The sequence below is a fragment of the Gracilinanus agilis genome, chromosome X (genome assembly GCF_016433145.1).
Source record: "Gracilinanus agilis isolate LMUSP501 chromosome X, AgileGrace, whole genome shotgun sequence".
NCBI lineage: Eukaryota > Metazoa > Chordata > Mammalia > Didelphimorphia > Didelphidae > Gracilinanus > Gracilinanus agilis.
In genome coordinates this window covers 30,521,526-30,533,004 of record NC_058136.1, presented here as the reverse complement: position 1 = coordinate 30,533,004, position 11,479 = coordinate 30,521,526, and the positions used below count along the sequence as shown (strand labels likewise).

The 11,479-nt window shown below is 42.7% G+C and overlaps 1 non-coding gene across 1 annotated transcript; it reads left to right on the top strand.

Moving 5' to 3' along the window:
• Positions 1-1,326: 1,326 nt before the first annotated feature.
• Positions 1,327-1,399, top strand: TRNAV-UAC. Its single transcript has one exon. It is a non-coding gene; the product is annotated as a tRNA-Val (tRNA).
• Positions 1,400-11,479: the final 10,080 nt, after the last annotated feature.

Genomic DNA, 11,479 nt, shown 5'->3' with positions numbered 1-11,479 from the left:
TCAAGTGAGGAGTTCTTTCCTAAGTAATTTAAGTTTTGGGGTATATCACACACTGGGTTACTGAGTTACATTATTTTTGATTCTCCCTTGTTTGGTCTATTGCTATTGATCTACTTTTCTATTTTTTAAACCAATAACAAATGGATTTATTGACTGCTGCCTTATAATGAAGTTTGAAACTGGGAGGTTCTTGTCCCCCTTTAGTCCTACCTATCTTCATCATTTCCTTTGATGTTCCCTATTTTCTGTTCCTCCAAATGAATTTTCTTATCATTTTATAAAGTTTTCTAAAGTATCCCTTTGGTAGTTTGATTGGCATGATATAATGATAATTATATTGTTAAATATTTAATTAGTAAAGAAAATAAATAAAAATAAAATTATTAACTATATTAAAATGATAATTAAATATTGATAGTTTTGTCATTTTTATGGAATTGGCATGACCCAGTCCTCCAGCAGGTTACTTTATTTCTTTTAGGAGTTCTTTGTTAGTGAGTCTCTATAGATAGTGAGTATATTTAGTTAGACTGACAGGGTAGCTAGGTGGCACAGTGGATGGAGTTGGGGGTGGGGGGGCAGAGGAGAGTCAAGAAGACTCATTTTCCTGAGTTTGAATCTGGCCTGGGACAGATACTTACTAGCTGTGTGACCCTGGCCAAGTCTCTGTCCTATTTACCTCAGTTTCCTCCTCTGTAAAATGAGCTGCAAAATCCATTCCAGTATCTCTGCCAAGAAAAACCCTAAATGGGGTCACAAGGAGTCAGACACAACAGGAGGACAATAAAATTAGACTAACGGCTATGAAAGGCCTCTGGTATTATCCCTAGCTGTCTCCCATGTTTTGAACACCCTCCGTTCTCAGCTCTGACTCCAGACCTCCCAAGTTTCCTTTAAGTCCCAACTAAAATCCCATCCTTTACTGAAAGCCTCTTAAAAGCTTTCTCTCCGTTCATTAATTCCTATTTCTCTTGTATGCAATTTGCTCTGTATATTTGTTTGTCTTCTTCTTTAAATTGTAAGCTCTTGGCGGTCAGACTTGCCTTTTGTTTTGTTTTGTTTTATCTTCTGCCTTAGCACAGAGCCTGGCACACAGTAGGAGCTTAATAAATGTTGATTGGCTGAAGGAATAAGTAGCAAGGTCTCAAGGACCCGAGCAAGCCAGCTATCCCTACGCTGACAATATAGAAACTCCACTGACAATATAGAACCTCCGACACAAATATTCATACCCCTTTAAGGACTTCAGACAGCCCCCATTCATATGGGGCGGTCTCGCGGCATGTAGTGGATATCATGCTTGCTTTAATACCCATGCATATGGCAGGTCCCGTGGTGTAGTGGTTATCACACCTGCTTTACACGCAGAAGGTCCCGGGTTCGATTCCCGGTAGGACCAAGCCCAAAATTTTTTTTTCCCTTTGTTTTTGTAGGGACACTATCAAAGGGCATTTTAGGGATTTATCCAAACAAGGAGCTGCCTAGGAACTTCTCTCTTGAACCATGCTCGGGCCAGGTAGCCAGGGGCCTTACTTGCCCGGAGCAATGGCCACAGATTGGTCCTTGGACCCCCTGGGGATAAGATGGCGCCTGAGGGTATCTCAGCCCTGCTTAATAATAAATTGAGTAGTCTACTTCAGAAGGACTAAATGTCGACTCTGAAGTCTCAGCCAGCAGTCCTCCACTTTAGTGAAAGACTTTCTCAGTGGGGAAAGCACAGGATGTGGGGGGGGGGCGCGAGGTGTTGCCTTTTCTTCATCCGCCAACTTCCTCTCAAGGAGCCATTCCCGGCTTCACTTTGCGGAAGTGGAGCTGAGCACCCAGGAAATTTGGGAAACCCGCTCTCTAAATGTGAAATATACTGATGTTTCTTATCAAAATTCAACACAATTACCATCCGGGCCTGCACATCGCTCTGGTCCGGTCCATTTTCGAACTTTCCAAACACTTGGTGACCGAAGAGATTGCATTTGTAATCCTAGCCTTAAGATCGTCCAAAGAATGAGGTTTTGATGTGAACAAGGCAATTCTGGCATGAACCCCACTCCAATACTGTTGGAAACTGATCAGGTAACTAACTCATTTGGCCATTCGGATCCCTTCTGGATCCACCACTCCGTGAAAGCGTTATCCTGTACCTGTCCCGAATGCCATGTATGATGACAAGGTGCCTCCTCTTGCTACAACTGAAGTCAGTTAAAATTCCCAAACCCAAGTAAGTAGAAAGAAACTTATTTTTGTAGATAAGTTTTGAAAGCTTAAAATTGCACCAACCTTTAAAAAAACCCTTACCTTCCGCCTTAGAACCAATATTGGTCCTTAGAACCTACATTGGTTCTAAGGTGGAAGGGTAATAAAGGCTAAGCACCGGGGGTTAAGTGACTTGCCCAGGGTCACCCAGCTGGGAAGTGTCTGAGGTCAAATCTGAACCCAGGACCTCCTCTGTCTCTAGGCCTGGCTCTCAATCCACTGAGCTACCCAGCTGTCCCCTGCACAGACTTTTGAGACCTGCAGTCTCAACGACATATCTGTTTGAGAAGCATTATAGTCAGAATGCTGTAACAGAGAAACATGAGTTCAAATCTGCCCTCTAACAGTTTCTGGTTTTGTGGTTATGACCACTTAACCTCCTTACACGTGTTTCCTCATTTGTAAAATGGTGATGATAACAACCCCAAGACTTACCTCAAAGTATTACATTTCCCTTCAAATTTAAATTAAATAAGTCCTAAAGATTAAATGCAATAACACACGTCTGGTACCTTGGCAAACTTCAAAGCATTGTCAACGACCATTATACTCTTATACTCAAAACCATCTAGCAAATTCTTGAATTAATCAAATTCTTTGGCTGTGTTCTTGGTTACAGACTATGCTTCTGGGCAAATGACAGATTTTTTTTTGTAAACTTTTAAAAGCTTTTTTAAAAAACAACTTTTTAAACAACAAAATAAAAATTTTAACACATTTAAAAAAATTTTTTAACAAATGTCTAGGGCATAACTTTTAAAGCCAGGGAATGTAGACTTCATTTTGCACACAGCCCTCAACTTGCCCCTGCTCCAGATCACCCAGGTTCCATAGCCTTTGCAGGAGTCAGCAACATATGGCTCTCGAGCCATATTTGGCTCCACCTCCCCGGCCAGTCGGGGCAGAGGCCCAGGATGTGCCCCAGGGGGCCCTTCAGCCCCTGCCCCATATTCTAGTGCCTTCTGCCTCCAACCTCCTCCTTCCTCAGGCATTTATGGCTCTCACGGCCAAAAAGGTTGCCTACCGTTGGGAGTGTTTCCTGGAGTATCCCTTCACTGTTCATATCTAATCAGATTCCCAGGCCTGTTGGTTTTTACCTCCACAGCTTTACTTTCATTTTGTTCCCTGTGCACTCATTGGGCCGGCACCCTTCATTGGGGCCCTCACCATCTCTTGCCTGATCTATCATACCTAAGCAAGTATTGCCTTATTTATGTGTGTGGCAGAGGGAGGGAGGGAGGGAAGGAAGGAAGGAAGGAAGAAAACAATCAAGCAAGGAAGGAAGGAAGGAAGGAAGGAAGGAAGGAAGGAAGGAGGGAAGGAAGAAAACAATCAAGCAAGGAAGGAAGGAAGGAAGGAAACAAACAATCAAGCAAGCCTTAGAGTGGAAGGAGGTAAGAACTAGGAAGTATGTGTCCAGCCTGTGGCCAGTGAGTTGGGAGTGAAAACTAAATGGCAAAGAGTCCAAAAGTTTTGCCCAGACTCTAGATTTCCACAACCACAATTGAAGATAGTAGAAGTAGCAACTTAGCAAGCAAAATCTAGAACTATGTTCACTAGGTTTGGTGCACTCAAATATCTTCGAGAATTTGATTACAGTGCTTTTTTTTAAACCTTCACCTTCTGTCTTAGAATCAATAGGATGTATTGGTTCTAAGGCAGAGGAGTGGTAAGGGCTAGGCTATGGGGGTCAAGTGACATGCCCAGGGTCATACAGCTGGGAAGTATCTGAGGAGCTCCCGTCTCTAGGCCTGACTCTCAAGCCACTGAGATACCCAGCTGCTCCCTGATTACAGTGCTTTTAAGGCCAAGTATTTGGGTTCTACCTCCCCAGCAGCCCAATCCCACTACTTTCCTTCCAGATGAGGAGCTGCAGGCACCTGAGAAAGAAGAAGTCCAATAGTCTTCTACATTCTTCCCTCCACCTCCACCCCAGGCTCCTTGAAATTCTGAGTAATGCAGGAGGACACAGTGACTTCTCACTCCCGAAGTTCAGGCCTCACAGAACCACAAAGGGAAGCAGAAGAATCCAAAACATAATTCCTACTCTTTGTTTAAAATCGAATTGGGATAGTAAGATGCATGCACAAAGATATCTCACAATTTCTGCAAATAGAAAGATCCCAGATTCCCTTGCTCCTGATTCATTTATCCCTCCTGAGGTGGAAAAACCTAGAATGTGGCTTTTTCCTATGGTAGCATCTTTAGTACAACAGCGTTGGAAAAGTCAGGATAGTAAAACAATAAAGGAATGATTAAATAAATTGTGGTACATTAATATAATGGAATACTGTTATTCAATTAAGATGAAAAAATATAAGGAACATAAAGAAATTGGGAAAAACCTTTACTAAATACTGCAAAACAAAAAGGCACAACCAAAGAATAGTGTTCACTGTATGACCATATGAGAGAAAAAGTGAATGAGGAGAAATGGACAGAGAATTCTGATGAGGACGGTGTCTGAAAAATTATAATTTGTCATTCATTTCTTAAATAACTGATTTGAATGCAAACAGTTGCCAAGCAAGTATATTCGGTTCTATGGATTCTCAATGTTAAGGGGATTTTGTAAATGAAATTTAATTTTATAAAAATAAACGTAGCTTTAAAAAAGAGGTCGGAGACCCCAAAGAGATGATAGATAAACAGACTTGTACAAAAATATTTATAGCCGTGCTTTTTGGGGTGGCAAAAAACTGGAAAATGAGGGTATGCCCTTCAATTGGGGAATGGCTGAACAAATTGTGGTATCTGTTGGTGATGGAATGCTATTGTGCTCAAAGGAATAAAGAACTGGAGGAATTCCATGTGAACTGGAAAGACCTCCAGGAATTGATGCAGAATGAAAGGAGCAGAGCCAGAAGAACATTGTACACAGAGACCAATACACTGTGGTAAAATTGAATGTAATGGACTTCTGTACTAGCAGCAATGCAATTATCCAGGACAATTCTGAGGGATTTATGGAAAAGAACGCTACCTACATTCAGAGGAAGAACTACAGGAGTGGAAACAGAAGAAAAACAACTGCTTGAAAACATGGGTTGAGGCAGACATGATTGAGGATGTAGACTCGAAACTACCACACCAATGCAACTATCAACAATTTGGAAATAGGTCTTGATCAATGACAGATGATAAAACCAGTGGAAATACGCATCAGCCATGGGGGGGGAGCTTGGAGGGTGAAGGGGAAAGAGCATGAATTATGTAACCATGTTAACTTTTCTAAAAAATAAATATAAATAAATGTTTAAAAAAAGAGGTCGGAGGCAGACAGAGAGCTGTCATTATAATTGAGGCACCCGTGCTTTCCCTTCTAGAAGGGCCAAATGTTGTCTTCCACTAACAAAGCAGGTCTCAGTAAACAACATAGCCTGCCTTATTCTTCTTTTCTCTAAAGCAACCAACTTCCCTGATTAGGTTCATTCATGATAATGGGCCAAGAGATTGTTCTGGGAGGAGAAAGGGCAGGACTGTATGTAGAGACCCAGGGAAAGTAGCAAGATTGGAAGAGTGAGGCAGGCAGGTAAGGAACAGTGAAATTCTTAGGAGTAAATCAGAGTTAGACTCCCTCAACAAGAGGACAAGCAAACGTTCTTGGTGCCAGGACACCTTACAGAGTTGCTGGAGACAGAAATTATCTTTGACTCTTGTGTTATAAGTGAACTAACCTTGCCATTGTAGCTATTACAAAAAATAATGCTAGAAGGATCCTTAAAAGTCATCTAGTTGGGGGTAGCTGGGTAGCTCAGTGGATTGAGAGCCAGGCCTAGAGATGGGAGGTCCTAGGTTCAAATCTGGCCTCAGACAACCCTGGGCAAGTCACTTGACCCCCATTGCCTAGCCCTTACCACTCTTCTGCCTTGGAGCCAATACACAGTATTGACTCCAACACGGAAGATAAGGGTTTAATTAAAAAAAAGTCATCTAGTCCAACTCCCTCATTTTGCAGATGAGGAAACGGGTCCAGAAAGAAGTGACTTCCCAAAAGGAAGGGCAGTTAGCATCATGGAGGGAAATTAGAACCCAGGTCTCCTAATTCCCAGATTTGCACCACCCTCCAAGATCATCGTCACCCTCTGAACATTTCCTCTGATCATGTCTTGGCAAACAGAAGCATCTCCTGTTTAAATGCCACCACAGCTCTTTAGCCTAAGAGCAAAGGACTCCCTTAAGTTACTGTAACCCCAACCGGAAGTAACAAACTCATGGTCCACTTTCTATGTGACTCGAACAGAGCTATCAATGTGGAACATGGTAACACTCAAGCATTGGTCAACAGGCAAAAGGTTTAGTGGTGGGGAATATTCATCTTTGAAGTGGTCCACTACAATGCTTCTGGCATTCCAAGTATGAGCCCCCAGAAGTAGCCTGGCATGGCATTTTCCATCTAACAGCAATTAAAGACTGCTAATGTGGTCCCAAGTATCCCAGGATATTACTGTTTACTTAGGGGCTTTATCTTTGACTGGAGAATATTCTGCCAAGTTCTACAAGTCATTTCCTTATAAGAGGCTCTTCCCCAAAATAAAGAAAGCCAAGCACTGTTGTTCTATTTTTTTTCATTTGATGGCCTTTCATTTATAAATTTAAAATGCAATCCCTGAACAACCAGCCCCAACAGTGGGGAGATTAACTAGCTCTTTGCATTGATGTTAATCTGATGGCACATTTATGGAACATTACCCTCAAATGAAGAATCTGGGGAGGAATATCAGAACTGACTTGTTTTTTTTTAAACCCTTACCTTCCATCGTAGAATCAATACTATGCATTGGTTCTAAAGCAGAAGAGTGGCAAGGGCTAGGCAACTGGGGTTTAGTGACTTGCCCAGGGTCACCCAGCTAGGAAGTATCTGAGGTCAGATTGGAACCCAGGAGCTCCCGTCTCTAGGCCTGGCTCTCAACCCACTGAGTCACCCAGCTGCCCCCAACTGACTTGTTTTGAAGCATGAAATGTCAGGCCTTAGAGGAGAGAGATTAGAGATCATCTCGTTTAAGCCCTTCATTTTACAGATAAGGAAACTGAGGGCCAAGAAAGAAAAAGACTTGCTCAAGGTCACAAAACTAAGCCTCTGATCTTCGGTTCTAAATATGGCATTCTTGTCATCTTTTTTCCTGCTTCCTGCCCCTTCTCCGGCAAAAAAAGCAACAAACCTTTCAATCAAAAACATTCTGCATCTCGGTGCTGCTGGGTGCTGTGTGCTGTGCCACAGTACATAACTGATAGGGATCTCTCATCGTACCCATGGCAGAGTACACAAATCAGAAGTCTCTCTCCAGAATTCTGAAGGCGAAAGAAATTAAGTTAACTATATCTTAAACATTTTCAACAAATGCTACATTTCTTTTTGAGTCCGTCCCCTTCAAATGGTCGTCCTGGCTCAACGACAGCCAGTACATCTTACGTAATGCGTTAACCTGGATCTACTCCGTCTAGGTGAGAGGACTTTTCGGAAAATGGTTCTTGGCTGGGGTCTGGAAATGATGGCATTTTAAAGTTCCTTCTAATTTTAGTACTTATGAGAGAGGGAACCCACTAAAGAAAATGGGCTCCTCTAAAGGAGATTGGCTAAATGGCTTAAACACTCATTTGCTTAAACAGTTGGAATCGTTCAATTGTAAATGCCTGGGTTTTTTTTTCCATGGGAAACATGCTAGCTATTAAAATGATACAATGCCACTCTGCTGTAGAGTGCATGCATTGAAAAGCATTAGACCTCCATAACTATATCAGCAGTCATTTAGAAGACTTCGAAAGCATCTAATGAACAGGAATTCGGTCTGTGTCTAATAGGGATTTAATAGCTTGGAAAAAATTGAGTACTTGAGTCATTTGACATGGCCTGTTTTTTCATTCAAACTTCCCAAATGCCTAATCTCATTAGAGGCTATAAATTATAACTTACACTTACAAGACCCATAAGTGGAAATTAATTATTCAGATATTGTTGGTTTTATTAACTATTGTCATTGAACATATATGCCTGGTCCTATACGTAGCTAGCCGGTGAGATAGAGGACTGAGTGCTTGACCTGGAAATAGGAAAAGTTGGGTTCAAATCCCGCCCTTGAGCACTTACTAGCTGTATGACCCTGGGTAAGTCACGCTTTCCTGAGCCCTGGTCCTACGTTAGCAGCTGCTGAATGTATATTTCAAACTGCACGTTCATCCCAAACTCAACATGTCCCCTCAAAACAGAGCACATTACGTTTTCCCCCAAACCTGCCCATCTTCCAAGCTATCCCCTTCTGTTGAGAAACCCACCATCTTTCCACTCACTTGGGATTCCTCGATCGCCCTCATTCTGCAGAGCCAATCAGTTCCCAAGTCTTGTCGATTCTCCATAAAGAAGATCTCTCACATCCATTCCCTCCTCTCTGTTCACACCCAGCCAACCTGACCTTGCTGCTTTCCTCACTCAGCTCATCTCCCACCTTTGTGCTTTTGCATGGGCCGTCTGCCATACATGGAATTCCTTCCCAGTCCTTTACTTCCCCTTCTTAGGATGCCTCAGTTCCTTCCAGACTCAGCTCTAGCACCACCTTCTACAGGAGGCTTAGACTGATTCCCTTCCGTTACTTGATGTTTATTTTGTATATACTTATATATGTCTTCCCCTAGTGAATGGAGACTCCTTGAGGGGAGGGGCTGTTTGATTTGCATCTTTGTGGGCCCAGCGTGTGCCTGGTGCACATTAGGTACTTAACAAATGCTTGTTGATTGACTCATGAGTCATTCTGAGGAAATCGAAATCATTTCCCTCTATGTCTCATAACTTTCCATCTTCAAAGGGAAATTTTCCTTCTATGACTCTCTATGAGAATTTCGCATCCACCATCAAAAGCTTGGAAATGTTAGTGGCCTGAGAGAGAAAAGGAAAGACACCATGATGCGTGCTCAGGGGAGATGTCTTCCCATTCACTTTCTGGATGTCCAAGAGACTGGAAGGGAAGCACGCGTGACAACGGGGGAATCCCAGGAGGGCTACTCAGGGAGCGTATCCCTCTGGTGGCGGTTAGAGAGACCAGTTTCAGAGCTATGACAGAGTAATCCTGGGAGGAGTCAACAGCAGCCATTGTGGTTGAGTGGGTACATGGGAATGAGATTAGAGGCGCAACTCCAACCTCTCTCATACTATCTCATACATATCCAGGAGCCCTGTGGAGGCTCCCAAGCTCCACACCAAGAAAGACCAGGTGAAGTCGAGAGCTTTCGTAGCTGCAATACATTCTGGGAAAGGCCTGAGAAAGGAAGGACAGTGCAGGGGGAAGGCCACGAGCACTTTCTCAGTCCCCGCAGTGCTCACTGAGGCATATGCCTACTCAGAATAAGCAATGGCAAAGAAAAGTGCAGTACGCTAAAATCTGTACAATCTAGCATGTCTAGCATGGTTTCTGGGTTTGGGTCTGGGGACAGGGCAGGGATGAGAGGCCAATAGGCAACGTGATAGTGATGCTGATAAATGCAGAAGGATATAAAGAGTTTAATTTAGGTCTTTCATCTTAAAAATATAGGACCCAAACCTAGGTTCAAATGTGGCCTTAGATACTTCTTAGCTGTGTGACCCAGGGTAAGTCACTTAACCTTCCTCGCCTAGCCCTTGCTGCTCTTTTGTCTTAGAGCTGATACAAAGATAGAAGGTCAGGGTTTAAAAAAATGGTGCCCTTATTTCATAAGCAAAGGTAAGACAAAAAGCTTGATGTCCAAAAGGTCTCCAATGATTTTAAGGTTTCGCTGGACCGTAATTGGAGTGTTTGCTATATTTTTTTGCTATTCTCCAAAGTCTACCATTCTTTATAAGGAAAAAAAAAGCAGGGGGCAGCTGGGTGGCTCTGTGGATAGAGAGCCAGGCCTAGAGCCAGGAGGTTCTGGGTTCAAATCTGGCCTCAGAGACTTTCCAGCTGTGTGACCCTGGGCAAGTCACTTGACCCCCATGGCCTAGCCCTGACCACTCTTCTGCCTTAGAACCCATACACAGTATTGACTCCAAGACGGAAGGTGAGGGTTTTTTAAAAAAAAGCAGCTCTAGAATGTTCTAGAATATCAAGATGATCTCAAAACAAATGCATTAAATTCATCTGGTCAAAAGGAGGCATTTTGTAAATGACCAAAAATAAACGTTCAGCAGCCCCGAGGTTGGGCCTGAGCGCTAAGGAAACCTGAAAAGTTTTCACTGTGAGCAATCCCCCCTTTTCAAAAAATCTCAAATATTCTCATCACATTTTAGAGTGTTTTTAATTTTCAAAATGCTCTTAATTAAACTGCTGAATATGATATATTTAACTGACGGACCTATAGCATTCAAGCTGATTGTTCTTACCATTAAGCAAGAGATTAGGGGCTGAATTATTCAGATGAGTATCTTGACTTTGCTTCAACAGATATAAGCTTAAAGTGCTAAAACAAAAAAAAAGTTAAGACCATTTTAAAAAATGGGGCAAATATGTGAGTTGTTTTTACTGAAAACAAAACACGCATTCCAAAATGTTGGCTCACTGTAGGGCCTCCAAAACCAAGTGCCTCGGTTCCTTATTCACATTATCACCCTAAGAGAAAGCTCTTTCTCAGGTGCTCTAGAAGTCCTACTAGCCCTCCTTAACTCAGCATGACACAGTGAAAAGGGCTCATGATTTGGAGTCAGAGGGCTTGGGTTTGAATCTTGACTCAGCTAAGTACTAGCTGTGTGTCCTTGAATATGTCATTCTTGCTTTGAGGGCCTCAGTTTCTTCCTCTGTAAAATGAGGGGACCAGATTAGGTCATCCCTAAACTGATATGTTCCAGTTCTAAGGCCTAAGGACCACAGAGTACTTCAATTCTGTGATCAAGTCAGATGGGGAAGTCGGTGGGGAAGCGGGAAAACAATACCTGAAGCCCATCCAAATATAACATTCTAGAATCTCGGAGTTAGAAGGGGTCTCCCTCCTAATACATTCAGGTGTTAATTCAGCCTCTGCTTGAAGACTGCCAGTGAAGGGGAGCTCACTACCTCCTGACCTAAATTGTTACAAATTTCTTTTCATTGAATCGGAATCTGCCTCTTTCCCTCTCTGTAGAGGTCACCTAGTCCAACTCCTTTATTTTACAACTAAGGAAGGTAAGGCAGAGGTCAAGTGGTTTGCCCAAGTTCACAAAAGTCTAGTAAGTGGCAGAAGGAGGACTCAAACCCAGTACCTCTGACTCTAACTTTGATCCAATTTGCTACTATAATTATTTGTTTAC